The sequence below is a fragment of the Lissotriton vulgaris genome, chromosome 3_1, assembly GCF_964263255.1.
Source record: "Lissotriton vulgaris chromosome 3_1, aLisVul1.2, whole genome shotgun sequence".
NCBI classification, from domain to species: domain Eukaryota; kingdom Metazoa; phylum Chordata; class Amphibia; order Caudata; family Salamandridae; genus Lissotriton; species Lissotriton vulgaris.
Window position 1 is genome coordinate 868435596 of NC_141689.1, and position 15837 is coordinate 868451432.

Consider the following 15837-nt stretch of genomic DNA (forward strand, 5'->3'; position numbering starts at 1 on the left):
GAAGAGTATAGGTCTCCCGCTTTATCCTTGCTTTTTCCGCACTAGTATCAAGTACCACTGTTGCCCTGGGAGCCTAGGCTGAGAGCAGTGGGATCTGTGGTACACACACTAGCCCCTTTTTGTGTCACCTGAGCAGATCCGGATGGACTGGCACTATGGCCAGCCGCTACCCTCCCATAGCTATTCAGAGGATGCTGGACGAAAGAGGCTCGAGTAACTTTGCCAAGACACCAATCACCCATAACCTGACACCACCGGAGTGGTGTCCTCTCTAAGAAAGGATGGGCACTTCTGCTCCTTTGGGTTGCGAGACAGGGGGCGAACCAGGAACATTCAACTTCATATCAGCTGCTGAAGTCACATAACTGCAATACAAGTATTGGTGCCATTGCTCTAGCTTTGACGAGTAACCCTGTGCAACATGGACTGTAAATTGCAATGTTAACTGTTTATAAAGTGCTTGATATCCAGGTGCTATTATACTGATTGGGGTCAGAATTCCGGCCCAGAGGGTCGTAGAGACTTCTGTTTTTCACCACGTTTTTTAGTAGTATTTGTAGTATGTCTTTCTGGGTGTATTAATGTATTTTTCTTTTATGAAGAAAAGAACTGAGTAGACATTGATCTTACTAGCTGCAGTATGGTGTAAACTGTATCTGAGGGGCTTATTTACAAGCCCTCTGCGTGGTTGTAACGTTACTTTTTTGACGTTCCGGCAGCGCAGAGTGCAGCGACATATCTATGAGGCCACGGAAAGCTACCCTGCCTGGCTTTTCATGGCCTTGTAGATATGGTGTAAGGCAACGCAGTGCAAGTCGCTGCTTTGCCTCACATTGCGTCAGGGAGGCGTGCCACGGGTGATCCCACTCAACACCCATGGTATTGGACACGTTCCCAGATTTACAACACAGCGTACATCTGGGAATGTGTCAAAACTGTGCCCCACACCAGGTGACGTGTAACAATTGTTTTTGTGCAGGAAGATCCCCTTCCTGCATGAAAACAATTGTGCCAACAACGCAAATACCCTTGCACCATGGTGCAACGGTGCCTGCGTTGGCGCTAGGCAGTCAGTGGTGTGCCAGTGCATTGGAAGAGGACAGGAATGCGCTGTGTCTCAAAGATACGGCGCATTCCTGCCCTTTTCTTTTGACGCAGGGCAGTGCAGCAAAGTGAAGTGCCGGATTGTCCTGCATTCAATTGTTGTAAATGAGGCCCTGAGTGTCTAACCCACCTTACCTCCCGAGGGTAGCTTGGACTTCTCTGTCTCACTACCCTGAGTGAGTCAAGTGCTGGAGGAAAAATGTGTTTAATTATCCAGATTGGGGCCCAATAGTACTGTGACATTAGTGGTGATAACTCCAATTTATGCAACTGAAGACCAATAATCTCATACTGTGCTGGTGCCATAGGAACCCAAATGTCACAACCAAATTGGCCTAAACTCAGGATTAATTCTGTTTTATCAAAAGGCACCCGTTGTTTTAGTCATTCTGAATGATCACCTTTCATTCTGAATTGGTCTCTGCATCTAGGCCATTGTAATTGGGAGTTGGACAGCTAATCACAAGAAAGAAGCCGCGGCATATTAACGAGGGCTTTATCCCTGCTTTTTTGGCTTTAAAAGCCAAAGAAGCGGAGATAAAAATATCGCCCTATCAACGACTGGGTGCTAACATGCAAAATCGCATGTTAGCACCCTTCTTCACTACACCTCCCTTTGCATCTCTAATGAGATGCAAAGTGGGCGTTCCAGAGCAAAGCAACATTTCTCTTATTATCAAGCTTTACCCTAACCCTGTTAGAGACAAAAAAAGCAGCGCTAACCACGGTTAACGCTGTTTTTTTACGTCTGCTAATTTTCAGACTTAGCCATGTAATCCAATGGGAGGTGGATTACATGGCTAAGTCCACCATGGGCTATCAACAAGGATATCCCCATCCTTGTAATTTTATCACTGCATTACCAGCGATAACCTCCCAAAATGCCGCTATCGCTGAATTTTTTATCGCCTAGGCGGTTAGCGTTGTTAATAAAGCGATAACCAGGCGATATTATCCAGCGATAGCGGGCGTTAAAAAATGTAACGGTAAACACCCTTAGCGTAAATTTTCCCTGTTCCTTGTTACTATGCCCCCATGTTTTTACAAAATGGTAGGGAGAGGGCAGCTGACCACAATCAGTCAGCCATCACCTGTGGTTGCATGAGACTGTGTCTGAGAATGGAGATTCTGTTCTCAGAAATGTCAGACCCATCTGCAACAACAGAACTAGTATTGGCAAACTGGTGTGGCATTAGCGGTCAGCTTTCTGACTTAGATTTTTTTTGTGTGTAAACCATTATAAAAACATTAAAAACAAAGATAACATCTTTTTTAATATGAAAATAAAACACATTCCCCCTTTCCCCTTATTCAGACAGTGAAAGGGGTTACTTTTGGTGTGTGTGATGACAACACTGTGGTTGGGCAGAAATGAGATGATCACACGGAACGCAACCAATAGCTGAAGTGGGCGAACCCACTGCCCCACGCGGTGGTGGGCAGAAGAAAAATGTGAATGACACTGCTGCAGACCAAGGAAGGAGGGTTGACTGAAAGCCCCTTTAAATGAGTATATTACATATATATTTTTGTCAAATCAAAAGGTCTTGGCTACCCCGAGGCATAGTTAATTTTCCTATTATAAGTTTGGCTCCCATCAGTTCTTTGAAAAACGCTGCAATGCGAGTCCGACAATCACTGCCTTTATAGGCCCAGGGCTTGTCAGCTGCCTTTTCCATCTCCCAGTCACACACCTCATTCAGTCTTTGATATCCCTCAACCACAACAACTGTTTCCTTCTAATGTAATCAGATTGGTCTGTGCCCCCTCAGGCAAAGTCATGAGCAGAATGTACAAAGTTTGCACACTGTGGCTTCTAACACGCTCCACTGTTCATTGAAGAGTTTTGTGGAGCTTCAGCATGCCAGGGTATGACGTACTGAGAGCCTATGAAAATGCAGCAACACAACAGAACAACAGTGGATTCATAAAATGAGCACAGCTGCAACAAGCAGTTTTTGCAGCCCTATATGATGTAGAAGCTCTGTTTCCTTGCTGATTTCCACTTTTGCATGTAACGAGGTTTGCTTTTCAATGCACAATTTCGCCCGTTCCCCTACAAGAGACCAAATCTGAGCAGGGGCTTCATACTACATCCTCTCGCATGATGCCGAACATGTGTGATCTCCGGTCAGTCAAAGCACTGCCATGGTTCTAGATCTTCAGGATGTGGGAGCTGAGGTTTTGTTAACATATCTGCTTTACACTAGAGCTCACATTTACCAAATATTTGTGTGTGCACTCGCCCGACGCAAAAGAGAGCGTCACTTCACTTACCACTATCAAGGCCTGCATGCGTCACTTTCCTTACCACTGTAAAGGCCTGCATGCGCAGCACTACACAGCCTTGTGTCACATGAGCGTGTGTGCAAACAGTAAATGTGGGTCATGGTCCTTTTCTCCACCCAGCGGGTAAACGCACTATCACAGATGAAACAGGGAGGACGTACCACCAGTAGTTTTTTGTTTTTTTTTAATATACTTAATCAGTTTCAACAATACAAACAGGGCCAACTGATACCCAACCAACTGCCACAAACCACCACGTCACAGACAAGGTTTACGTCATACAGTAGAATCGGTTTAATATCACATTACTAATTTGCCCAAAATACAAGGGTTAACAAGCGCTATATAAATGTAAACCTTTTTTCCCCCTCTTCTATCCCTCCGCTATCCTTCTCAATCCAAATAATTGACTAATATCCACCACTCAAATTACTTTCATATTTCACTTTACTAATTCACCACTAATTCTTTATGAATTCCGGAGTACCGTGCTACTCGCCAAAAAATGCGCTTCAACACCCCATCAGGGGTAACAAGCGCTCTATAAATGCAAGACTTTTTTCCCCTTCTATCCCTCCGATATCCTTCTGAATCCAAATAATTGCCTAACCTATCCACCACTCAAATTACTTTCATATTTCACTATACTAATCCTTCTTGGTTTCTGGAGTAGCGTGATACTCGCCGAAAAAGCACTCACCTCGTCAGGGTTAGTAAGCGCTATTTAAATGCAATTACAATACAAAACATGTTCACATGCCTTTCGAAGGCGAAGAATCTGCCTGCATCTCCCCCTCCATGTTCTTCCTCCCTTCTCATAAAAAACTGTCCATGTTTACGTTTCAATTGTAACTTGTAACCCTTTATCATCCAACGAGGAGCATAACCCTTCCTGCCCCCCAACCCGTCCCAGATCCGTAAATCTATCCAACAGTCCTACCCACACCGCAATAGCCTCCTGCACTCATTCATCATGCCTGCACCTCTTCAGAATTGCCTCCTCGGCTACGGCCATTCAACTACATTTGCCATTATTCTCCCTTCACTTGGTCCACACTGGCCCATCCACGTAATCACCACCGTTCTCTTGGCTATAACATAAAATGCAGGAATTTTTCAACCATTTTTCTGCCTACAGAAGTTGCCCTTCCACCAGTAGGTTAATGTCTGTTGTATTGGGCAAACTTATGATGAAAGAATGTCTGATTTATGTATTTTATATGCTGTGTATATTCAAAACTCAATGAGGGCAACTCTTGTAGGGCATTTTGCCTTCTAATATGTAGTTTTTAGATTTTATAGTGAATTAGTGCCTGGACTGTCTCTTTGTAAGATGCAAGGATGTTGATATCTCTGAAGTTATCTGGATTCCGGGATGCAGTATTGCACTTTTTCTCACACAAAATAACCCCAACAGTTTCACTATTTTGTGGGTTCTGGGGCTATAAACTCCCTTCTTTTTCACTTGCGTAAAAAGCGAAGACACTTCCTTTTTTGAAGTAAGGTTCATTTTTGCACAATAATCAGGAGAATTGCTAGATTCCCGTCCATCCCAATAATAAGGCAAGACAGTGTAATTAAGAAAGCTTTATTGTTAAGCAGACTCATCTGTACAATTTTAAAACCCTGATCCTTGAGACTTGCGGATGTTCTGCATTCAAAGCCATTTAACAGAGGGGCAGCGAGCACAGTCACTGTGAGGCCAGACCACAGGATCTTGCTGTGGTCCAACAGCATAACCACAGCCCAGAGGAAAGTGTCAGAACAGGCAAAGTGCATCCGGGACAAATATTCTGTAACGAAAGATCAACGGACTCCGGAAAGCTGAAGAACCAAGAATAACATGTCCTTGACTAATACGGGGCTCCCGCGTCAAACATAGGAGCTGCTTTATTCTCAAACGGCAAGAAGATTCAGGGAGCACCAATATGAATTAAAATAGTCAGCCATGAGCTCCTTCCCTTCTAAAACATTTGAGGTGATCACTAAACATGTTGCTACATATGTTGGTATCCAGGCACTGTGTTTGAGACGGTCTTCACACATCACATTTGCAACCCTGATCCTTGGTCTAGGAACCCACCCAAGCTTTCGGATTCTTCATGCGTATCACAGTGAACTCACGCAAGGAACTCCTGCAGAAGGGCTCCTTGTATTTATTATATACTGCATTGCGCATTCAGGTCCGGAAATCTGCAGTAGGCTTTCAGGATGAAGACAATATGTCAAGGGGTAACATGGTCATGGTTTGGACTTGTGAGCATTTCAGGACATTTACTCTCAGGAAAATGGAGGCAAATGTAGGAAGTAAGTGGCAGAAACCATAATTTGCTACTTCACTGGTTGGGGATGGAGCAGGCATTACATTTTGGAAAACATATAATGTAACACCAGAATTAAATTCCCTGTGTTTTTTCATACTTAAGAGTGGATGATCAATCTGGCTGGCAGGATTTTGTCCGAACCAAACGCCACAGAGATTTTCCTGGGTTTCAGAAACAATTTGCAGCAGAGGTGAAACACCGGTGTCACCCTCAGGAGCAGTTACAACCCATCATGTCGGCGAGGTCCCCCCTCCTAATCTTTCTCCCAGCCCTCCCCCCACACATTCTCCCATCCTCACAATCACACATCTCTAGATTCGGCTGCAAGCAACTTACTTCCGCATGAAATTCAGCAAGTCATACTGACGAATAATGCAATCAACAGCCCAGGCCGGGCCACAGTACAGTACACATATCCGACTTGGGAGTTTGGGCGCGCCGTCCTCGGTGAAGGCTCTCAGAACACAAGTCAATATTTCTGCCATCCAGTTGTTCCAGCAGCCACACAATCCTCCCTTTGATGTGCCGGGTGAATGAAATCCTAGCTCCACGAGGTTAAGAAGGCCATCTATTAAAAGAACCGTCCTGTGATCTTTCCTGCAAAAGGAAACAGCGTTAAAATGTATGGTCCGGACTCCAGGAAGACCGCCTCACAAAGGAACCCAATAAACGACCATTTTCCGGTTTTATTTCAATTTCCAGATCAGACTTCCTACTAGACAGGGCGATTCTTATCTCTGATACATAAATGTACTTTAGTATTCACATATACAACCGGAGTTACGCAGGCAGAAGCAACAAACAACGTTGTATTTTCCATATGAAGCGGAATGTTAGAAAGGGGGAAGGGGTGTTAAAAGCTGATCTCAAAGGGAACACTCTGCCAACATATGGAGAAAGCACTAAAATCAGCCGAAATCACCTGGCCCCACAAACCTCTGGCTCAGCCATTTGAAATAGGGGCAGCATTGTTTAAATAAAGGTTATCAAATGTTCCTGCCATTCTCTGCATCCGTTCGAAGAAAATGTCTTTATGCATAAAAAATATTTTGTTTCTTTGAGACCACTCCTTTTGTGTATACGTCACTTGCATTGTTTCATTTTCTCGGTAACCCAAGACGACCAGGAAACCCTGATTTCTATTCTAACCAAGTTTTGTTTTCAACTCAATGATAGAATCAACAGTTTTCCGCATCGGAAGCCGCGCCCAGCTGGGAGACAAGCCTTCTGTTAACACAACTACTCGGCTACCTTGATGTTTTCAGGCTGGCTTCGGGGATTTCACCACAGTGCTGGGTGAGTTTGCCAGCACTGGAGGGAACTGGAGGTGGATAGTGAGGGTTTCCATCGACTCAGATAGAGGGGGGAAGAGTTTTGTGCATTCTCAGAGGGGCTACTTACATAACCGCAGAAAGGTGGGGCCCAGACCTGGTTATTATATTAGTGCTTGGAAGAGTGGGGCGTTTGTCCTTGTTCCTCGGTGATGGGAGCCCTATGACCGGGTGTTATGGATCAGGAATGGTGTATGCTAGATGTTGCAATGTTCAAAGGTGAATGCTGTCACCCACAGAGAAATCCTCTGGTTGGGCCAGACAGGCAGAATGACATGAATTCTTAGATGGCGTAGATACTCCATACTCGCATGTTACGGCGGAGTCCGGGTTACTCTCTAATGTGTACTAGGGCAGTTACGTTTGCGGAGGGAGAGAGAATCCATGTAGGCACACTTTCCCCATCTCCTTGTGGTATGATCCTGTGTGGTGATGGTAACTAGAATGGGATGAGACTCAGAGGCAGATTTACTATGATTTTCCGTCTGGGTTGCGTCAATCTTGTGGCGCAGTCCCGATGCAAAGTCATTTTGGGTATTTACTAAGCCATGCAACGGCTTTGCGTGGTTTTGTAAATACAAAGTATGGGAACACAGCGCGTAGCACTGCCTGCAATTGGGCGGGAGTTTCAAGGGAGGAGCACGGAAGTTCCCATGCATCCACCTTTGGATTTTGCCACATTTTCAAATTTAGTAAAACGAGTTAACCTGGGAATGCGTCAAAATGCTACGCCTTCCCCAGTGAGGCATAGAGAGGAGAAATAACCCTATTTCGCCTTGCTACTTCCTCTTTCTATGCGTGCTGCATTCTGTAGCATATACAGAAAGAGGAAAATGCCTCTGAGGATTGTTCTGTGCTGCTCGGTGCTAGACACAGCAGAGGATGTGGGGAGGTTAAATCCCTGTCATGTCCTTCATTAATGACCTTTTTAAAAAATGTATCTTCCCATTGCACTAACCCCGTGGAGAAGACAGGGACCTTTTAAAGGTTTGAATGGTGGACGGAAGAGCGTGCAGGGGGGTTCCTTGTTGGGGGAGAACAGACAAATGGATAAATGTTTAGTTTTTCTTGCAAGCTGGGGAGCACAATTAAGGTATGGGGGTGTGACTGTATAAGAATTAGTGGAAGCAAAGTTAATGTATCTGAGGCACAACTGGGGCCTGCTAGCATTAGTTTGAAAATGTGCACATTGGCCAACTTTTCCGCCACAATGTTTCCTCTTGTGCAGGCTGCAGCTTGAGGCTGTCTTGAACAGATATGCTTAGAGAACCAGTGCACTTTCATAATCAGTATCTATACATACATATTAAACAACTTGTACCCTTTTATACTTTGTCTGTTTTTTGTGAAGGCTGTGGGTGCTGCTTACAATGTTACAAATGCGCAGGGCTGATTCTACAGGTAGTTACAAACATACGTTTAACAGCTGTGCACCCACAATACTGAGAAAGCACAGTCAGTGTGTGTGCCACAAATGATTTTAGACTCGCTTGTGCAGGCTAGGGTAGGGTGCGTCTGCTACTTGGACACCATCACTATTTTGACCAGGAGAGCTGCCCGGGCTAGGGGGAATGGATAATGTTTCTTAGTGTCTCAGGGCAGATGCCTGGTTTTTGAACCATTTGTAAAAGTTATGGGGAAGAGGTGCTGCATTACGCTTGCGAATGTGCTTCACTTAAGAGTATCTTCTTTATTATGACATTCATAAACATCATATTACAGAGTAAAATAGTAAATACGTTAAGAAACAAAGCACAACAGATGCCCATTAAGGCTTGCATTTCTGTCTCATTGCTCTCACCAGCACAAATCTGCAATTAAAACCCAATGAGGAAGCTAGGAGTTGAAAGAACAAGGAAGGTAGGTGCTAAGAGAGTGACACCAGAATGTTAAACACAGGGTAATGCCAGAGCAATTCTCTGAGCACAACAGTGAATCATTTTGAATTCTAACTGAGGACAACATTGGAAGACCACTAAACGATGAATGAATAGAAACAAAGTGGAAAAGAATGCAACTATTATGAAATGGCATCAAAACAAAATAGAGGCAAGCTAGTTGACCTATATTTAGATTCATTTGTTGCACACAAACTAGACCACAGGGGATCCACTGGGTGTGATATTTGGAAACAATTCTGTAACTCTGCCAGTGCATTCTGCAATTTCAGGTACATAAGGTGATAGAGCCTTGTCTGAAGCGTCTTTTTTTGAAATCGGGCCTGGCTCCTGTTCCTGCTGAACTGAGCCAGTGTGTGTAATAAGAACTGATATCAGCTCAGTAGGCACAGGAGGACAGGTCCTTCCGCTGTCTGGACCGGCGGCAGCTCCAGCCCGCACCTGCCGCACACTGTAAACAATACAAAATTACACATATTTTTCAAATCCAGGGCAATCACAATAGCTTGAGCACATTGGTCCTCATTAAGAGCAGTCTGAGTTTACATGATATGTATGGCCAACAAGACATGCAATTAAAATCCATCTCTGTTGTAATGAAGTCCAAAAAGCATTGATTGCATACACTATGTACATGAGATGCTCCTGTGTTCATTTCATTCTGGATGTTCAAATCCCTGCTAGCCCACTCCTGCCATCAGCTACCCAAAAAGCCCAGCTTCTTAGCCCGTGATCCAACTCTGCCCGCAGAGATCCCACATCTCCTAAGAAATGGTCCATCTAACCACCCTCTATTCAGGTGCAGAACTTAGCCACTGTGAACAAAAGGGAAAGTAATCACTGTTCACCAATCAGCTAAGCTCTGGACCTTGTTAGAGAGGTCACTGTGAATGCACGGAAGAGCAGTGGGTGGGTCCACGTGTGCCCACGCAGTCTTGCCTCGATCGTTTTCATTTTTGTATCAATATTATTCAGCCTTCCCATGTCCGGTTCTGCACAAGGATCCAATGTCCCCTCAAAGTAGCCAGGGCCATGGTTGTGTGGTAATCCCTGGCAATGTGATTTTACTTATGTCACAAATCAGCATGCCAGGAACCCAAACAGCCACACCATCGTAGAAAAACTGCAATTGTCTTGCCTGACCACCACCCCTCCCCACGCCCGCTCCCCTCCCCCTATTGTGCTCACAAAAGGCTCAGATGTTTCTGAACTAGCAAAAATGTTTAGTTAGAAGGCATGGAAGGATAGAGGTCCACTGAAGTACAAGAATCACACAAATCTAAACCTGCTAGGGTTACAGAAGGTGTAGTAAACCGGTTGCAGAAGTTGCAGGAAAATAACACTTTCAGTGACAATCAAGGTGCAATCCTATTGTCTTTAAAAAAAAAACATGTTAAGCAATTTAAGTGATACAAATCGGTACTGAAACATGAAAACATGAGGTCAAGCTGCAGTTATGATACTGTCAAGCTTACCTAAGAATCTTGGTATATGCATACCACATTTTTGCTTTGCTAAATGTGTAAAAAAATGTAAACTAATAAGGTGCTAAAATCTGAAGTTTAAGGACATGATTTACTAACACTTTGAGGCGGGTTTGCATTACTTTTGTAAGAAAAACCGGTGAAAAGTGTCTTTACTTTCCAAAAGAAATCAGGATTTGCATTGCGTTGTAAGTAAGTTGTAAGAAAGGGTACATCTCCAGTATAAAACCTATGCTTGATAGGACATGCACATCCTTATACTATGGCGTAAACTCATGTGCATTGATGCATGGCATTCTAACATGCTTCAGCACGGGAGAGGGAAAAACAGCACCATACCTTAAAAGATATGGTGCGGTTTCTCATTCTCCTTCAACGAGCTGCAGCAACTTTGGTTATGGTTCTTCGTTGTGTCGCATGTTAGTAAATTTCGACTGAATTGAGGGTTGAGGTTTCCATTCAAACCTTTGTCTCTACTGCTAATCTCTGCCTGCGTTACCTTTACTGCCTTAGAGCAACCCCCTAAGATCAGAATGTCTGTCAGACCACTATGCCGTTGGGTGTCATGGAGGACTACACATCTCAGCCACAACATCATTTCTCTAACTTGAGCTCTCTCGAACTGAATCCCTCTAGACATTTATACTGTTTACAGATCTGAATGTGTTGGGTCCACTTCCTTCAGTGCTCTCCTCCAGATCCAAGAAGAGTTCCCTCATCTGCATGAAGTGTCTAAGAAAAAGGACATCATTGTCAATCATAGCAAACCTCAGATTTCTGGGTAATATTTGAGGTCCACTTCCCAGCCAACGATAAATGTGATAATTACTGGCACGTATAGACTGGTAGACCAATAAGAGCTCTTTAGTTCGCAGAACAGGTAAACTTGGTTCTTCCAGAAGACAGACATTCTGGCATCTGTCTGTAGGTGAACTTATTTTGAAAACAATTTTGATTTACATGCAGAAATAAATGGAACATCTAGAGTTTTTAAAAAGAAAGAAATGGTTTTGGATAACTTGGTGCAACCTGATCGATCAATCTTCATAAAATAGTAATCTGGTTGGTATGCTTGGGAAAACGTCTTAGTTTGCATCTAAAACATAGAAACACAGACAAGATTTTCCAATTATTTTGTAAGCATCAGTTTGTATGGCATGTTTTCCAAATTTCTTTTAAGCATTAGATTACATGCCCATTATCAAACCCTAAGGCAATTTAATACCTACCATAGGTTAACACTTAATGCCTTGGAGCAGAGATGACACGCATTCACTAAGGGACCAGTTTACTGAGGGTTTCATGAACTCTCAAACATACCTAGTATAAAAACTGAATGTGCTACAGAAAGACAGAAATTCAATAAACAATTAAATGTGTGCTCTAAAAATCCAGAAATAAAAAATAAAAAAAGCGCTGTGCCAATGCTTCTCTGGCACTGCACCAAGAATTTGCAGCAGCATTCTCCCAGCATTCAGAACCACGACCTCTTGCGCTGCCTTCAAGAAAGGGTTGCAAGTATTCCTTTTAAACAGTCCAATTGATTAATTGAATAAGAATTCAAGTTCAATCACACACCCTCAAATTTGCTACTAGCACAGTACCAAAAGATGTGTACAGAAACTTTCCATGTTCATTGAACATTATTTTATCTCCGAGACCAAGAAACTAGGTCCCAGATATGTAATGGTTTACGTCGGAAAAGTGATGCAAACCCACTGCAAAGATTTGGGGTGGGATTTACTATCCAACAGAAACCAGGATTTGTGTTGGAAAGTTCACGAAAGTTACGCTAAGTTGGTAGATGCCCTTCTTTGCTTCAAGATGGCGTTCCATGGGTGTTTCCATGTAACCACCCCTGGGTTTTAACGTGATTTCCAATTAGCAGTCCCAGACCGGGATTTGTGCCAAAACTTTATGCTCTTCGAGGTAGGTGCAACATGTAGAAATGTTTTCATTTTTCCAACTTTGCATGTGTGTGCCATTATAAAGCACACATTCTAAGTGGTAGCAGTCTTAAAGGATAGGTTTTGTACTGGAAGGGCACCCCTTCCAGTACAAAACATATTCTTTGGAGAAGACACACTCCCTTGCAATATGGTGCAAGGGTGTGTGTGTTGGGGCATGGCAGCCAAAAGTGTGCCAGTGCAAGGAAGGAATACATGTGCCATATCTTAATAGATATGGCACATGTTCTATTTCTCTCTTTGATACAAGGCAACACAGCACCTTTGGTTGGTGCGCTTCTTTGTGTGAAATGTTTGTAAATCCGACATATATGCAGAAACCTGGTGTTCTAATCTCAATATCATTCTGCTTCGTGGTTTTATGCTCCTCACTTGTACATATGTTATGTGATGTTTCAACCTTCACCATTTCTCACTTATGTTCTACCTCTGACAATATCAAATCCGTCATTCTAGCAGACTTTCCACAGTGAGAATCTAGCGGTGGTGGGGGGGCGGGCATGCTTTGCCACAGATCCTGTTTCTGTGAACTAAAATCTGCAGATTTTTACCTGCATGTACATTGTTTAGCCTTAGTTGAACTCAATGCACAAAAAAATGATTTCGACCCCAAACAAGCATGGCTAATTCTAACAAGCCTGTTCCTGCTAACCCTAGCTGTCTATCCTATTAGAGGCGCATTATTATTTTAACAGGTCTTATTAATTCTGATTAGCTTTTCTTTGAATTGCTCCGTACATGTACGGGCGAGAGTCAGAGGACTTTTTTTTTTATTCAATTCCACACTAAAGGCTTATGTAGCCTCACCCCGTCAGATGTCTGCATTTTCCTGACAAGTCATCTGCAAAGTTATGCGAAAACCCGAGAGTAGTCTGTCAGAGGGGTTATTTCATTAAGCAACAATCCGCGGCATGTTGAACCGGGGAGGCTCTCCATACCACGCCTAATTGACAATGCGCGAGACAGGCAAGTACAAACACCACAAGGTCACCTCGGGGTATTCGAATAGCTGGGAAGAAGAAAACATTATGCAAGACGTGGCGGCTAGAGGACAAGGCTGGAGCGGCTGTGTTCGATGGTGTCTAATGACCTCACTTATATCAACCAGGCCACCCCCGCGATGTCACAGGAGATATGGCAAGAAAAATATTGCACTGCTTTTAACCCTAGAACTGAGCTTCCACTTGCAAACAAGTCAGTGAGCCACTGACTAAGCTTTGGTTCTTGAAAACGTTGTCTCTATTTAGGTGAAAAGCTGGAAACCCCTTATGGGAATGCGAAAGTTCTTGTGGCTGGATTTTATTCCATTAAATACTCTCAAAGACTAATATAAACAGTGATGCCATCAGTTCCAGGGTTTCTTGTCTGTCTGAAGAGGACAGACCCCCTACTCTCACTTCTTACAGGTTGAGTGTCCTTCCATGTCTAAAGGGGCAAGAGTTTGATTAGATTTCCTCTAAATGTCTTTTGTGCCGCTTCCATTCATACATTCAACCATACCCCGGCTTAGATGTAGTTTTCTCCAAGACAGACATATAGCTGCTTGCTTGCTTACAGCCACCAAATTATTCTCTGGCAGACACCTCGGGGCTCACTTAAGGTTCAGACTAAAGCAGAAGGTTAATGAGAATCCATCACAAGCAGGGTTCAACAGTTTGATCTGTCCACCACAAATGGGAGATGTTGGGCTAAAAGCATGGACCATTTTACAATGAGATCCCGGCAAACAGTTCCCACTGTACTTCCACACTTGCTTCTACTGTAATCTTTGCAATACCTTAAGCCCATAAGCTGCTGGATCCTGTAATATGGTACAATGACTCACTCAAAACATTACGGAAAGAATGCAAAAAAGCCGAACGCGAGTGGAGGAAAAACTACCTAGACATTAACAAAACCATTTACCTATCTAAACTTCGCACCTACCACAAGGCGATTCGCACTACTCGAGCCTCCTTCTACGCAAAGGAAATCGAACGCAGCTCCAATCCCACCAAAACCATCTTCAACTTAGTCCAAAGTCTCCAGAAAATCCCCAATCCAGGCTCTTGCATCACCTCCCTGAAACAATGCGAGGACCTTGCCACCTTTTTTATTGAAAAAGTGAGGAAGATCTACGCGTCCTTTCCGCAAGACGATGCTACGCCCACTAACACCCCCCATTCGGCGGCAGAGACATCAAAACTGTTAAGAATACCTGACATATCCCTCGACGACCTTTCTAAACTGTGTAGACAGGTCAAGTCTGGTTCCCCAGCAGACCCCATGCGACCGTCCAAATTCTTGGAATCACTTGACTTCTTCCTCCCCCCGCTTGCCAAACTACTCAATCTCTCCTTTTCCTCAGCGGTGGTCCCCACCTGTTGGAAATCTGCTTGGGTTTCACCCATCATCAAAAAACCCACAATGGACCCCAATAAACCAGAAAATTTCCGGCCCATTTCACTGCTCCCCTGGACGTCAAAACTGGCGGAAGCTCATGTCAACAAAATACTATCCCACCACATGCAGCAAAACCATGTCCTGGACCCTTCCCAAAACGGCTTCAGACCAGGTCACAGCACTGAGTCGGCTCTGTTGACCACTACGGAGCACCTTCGAGGTATCCTAGACGCCGGTCAAAGTGCCGCGCTGATCCTGTTGGATCTCAGCGCGGCCTTTGACACGGTCTCACACAACATCTTGCTGAAACGACTTGAGGCCATTGGGATTGGCGAATTAGCCCTTGAATGGTTCCAGTCCTTCTTAAAGGACAGGTCCTTTCAAGTTTCAGCCCCACCCTACATCTCTCAACCCCATTCCATCGGACAAGGGGTCCCCCAGGGGTCGGCGCTTAGCCCATCCCTTTTTAATCTATACGTCCAGCCTCTCGCAGTGGTGGCAAAAGAGTGGGACCTCACGCTGGTGTCGTACGCTGACGACACACAGCTGGTCATCACACTCTCAGAAGGTCCATCACCTTCGGCAACCAAATTCAGAGATGGCCTCGCAGCAGTCGCACGGTGGATGACACTCAACTGCTTGCAGCTAAATGCCGGGAAAACTGAGGTCCTCCTCCTGGGAAAAAACCCCAGCCTTTGGAGCGATCATTGGTGGCCCTCTGTGCTTGGCCCCACCCCGTGCCAAAAGATGTCGTCAAAAACCTAGGTGTCTGGCTCGACCCCTCACTTAACTTTCAGTCCCACACGAAGAAAGTGGCAGCTACGTGTGTGGGTCTCATGAGGAGCCTCAACCCCATACTTGGATTCTTTGACTCCAAAACCCGCCAGCTCATTATACAATCTATGATTCTTGCCCGGCTGGACTATGCCAATGTCTTACTCTTGGGGGCAAACAAAGCTGAACTAGCAAGACTGCAACGTATCCAGAACTCGGCCGCCAGAGCAGTGGTTGGTCTCCCACGTAGGTGTTCTGCCAGAGCCACCATCCGCAATTTGCAC

At 44.4% G+C, this 15837-nt stretch overlaps 1 protein-coding gene across 1 annotated transcript in view; it reads right to left on the reverse strand.

Annotated features, from left to right (window-relative positions):
• Window positions 1-4965: 4965 nt before the first annotated feature.
• AOPEP (aminopeptidase O (putative)) overlaps window positions 4966-15837 on the reverse strand; it is a 1575581-nt gene continuing 1564709 nt past the window's right edge. The window contains exon 17 of the mRNA XM_086961188.1: window positions 4966-6314. The gene's annotated coding sequence lies outside the window, so the exon portion shown is untranslated. The remainder of the gene's footprint in view (window positions 6315-15837) is intronic.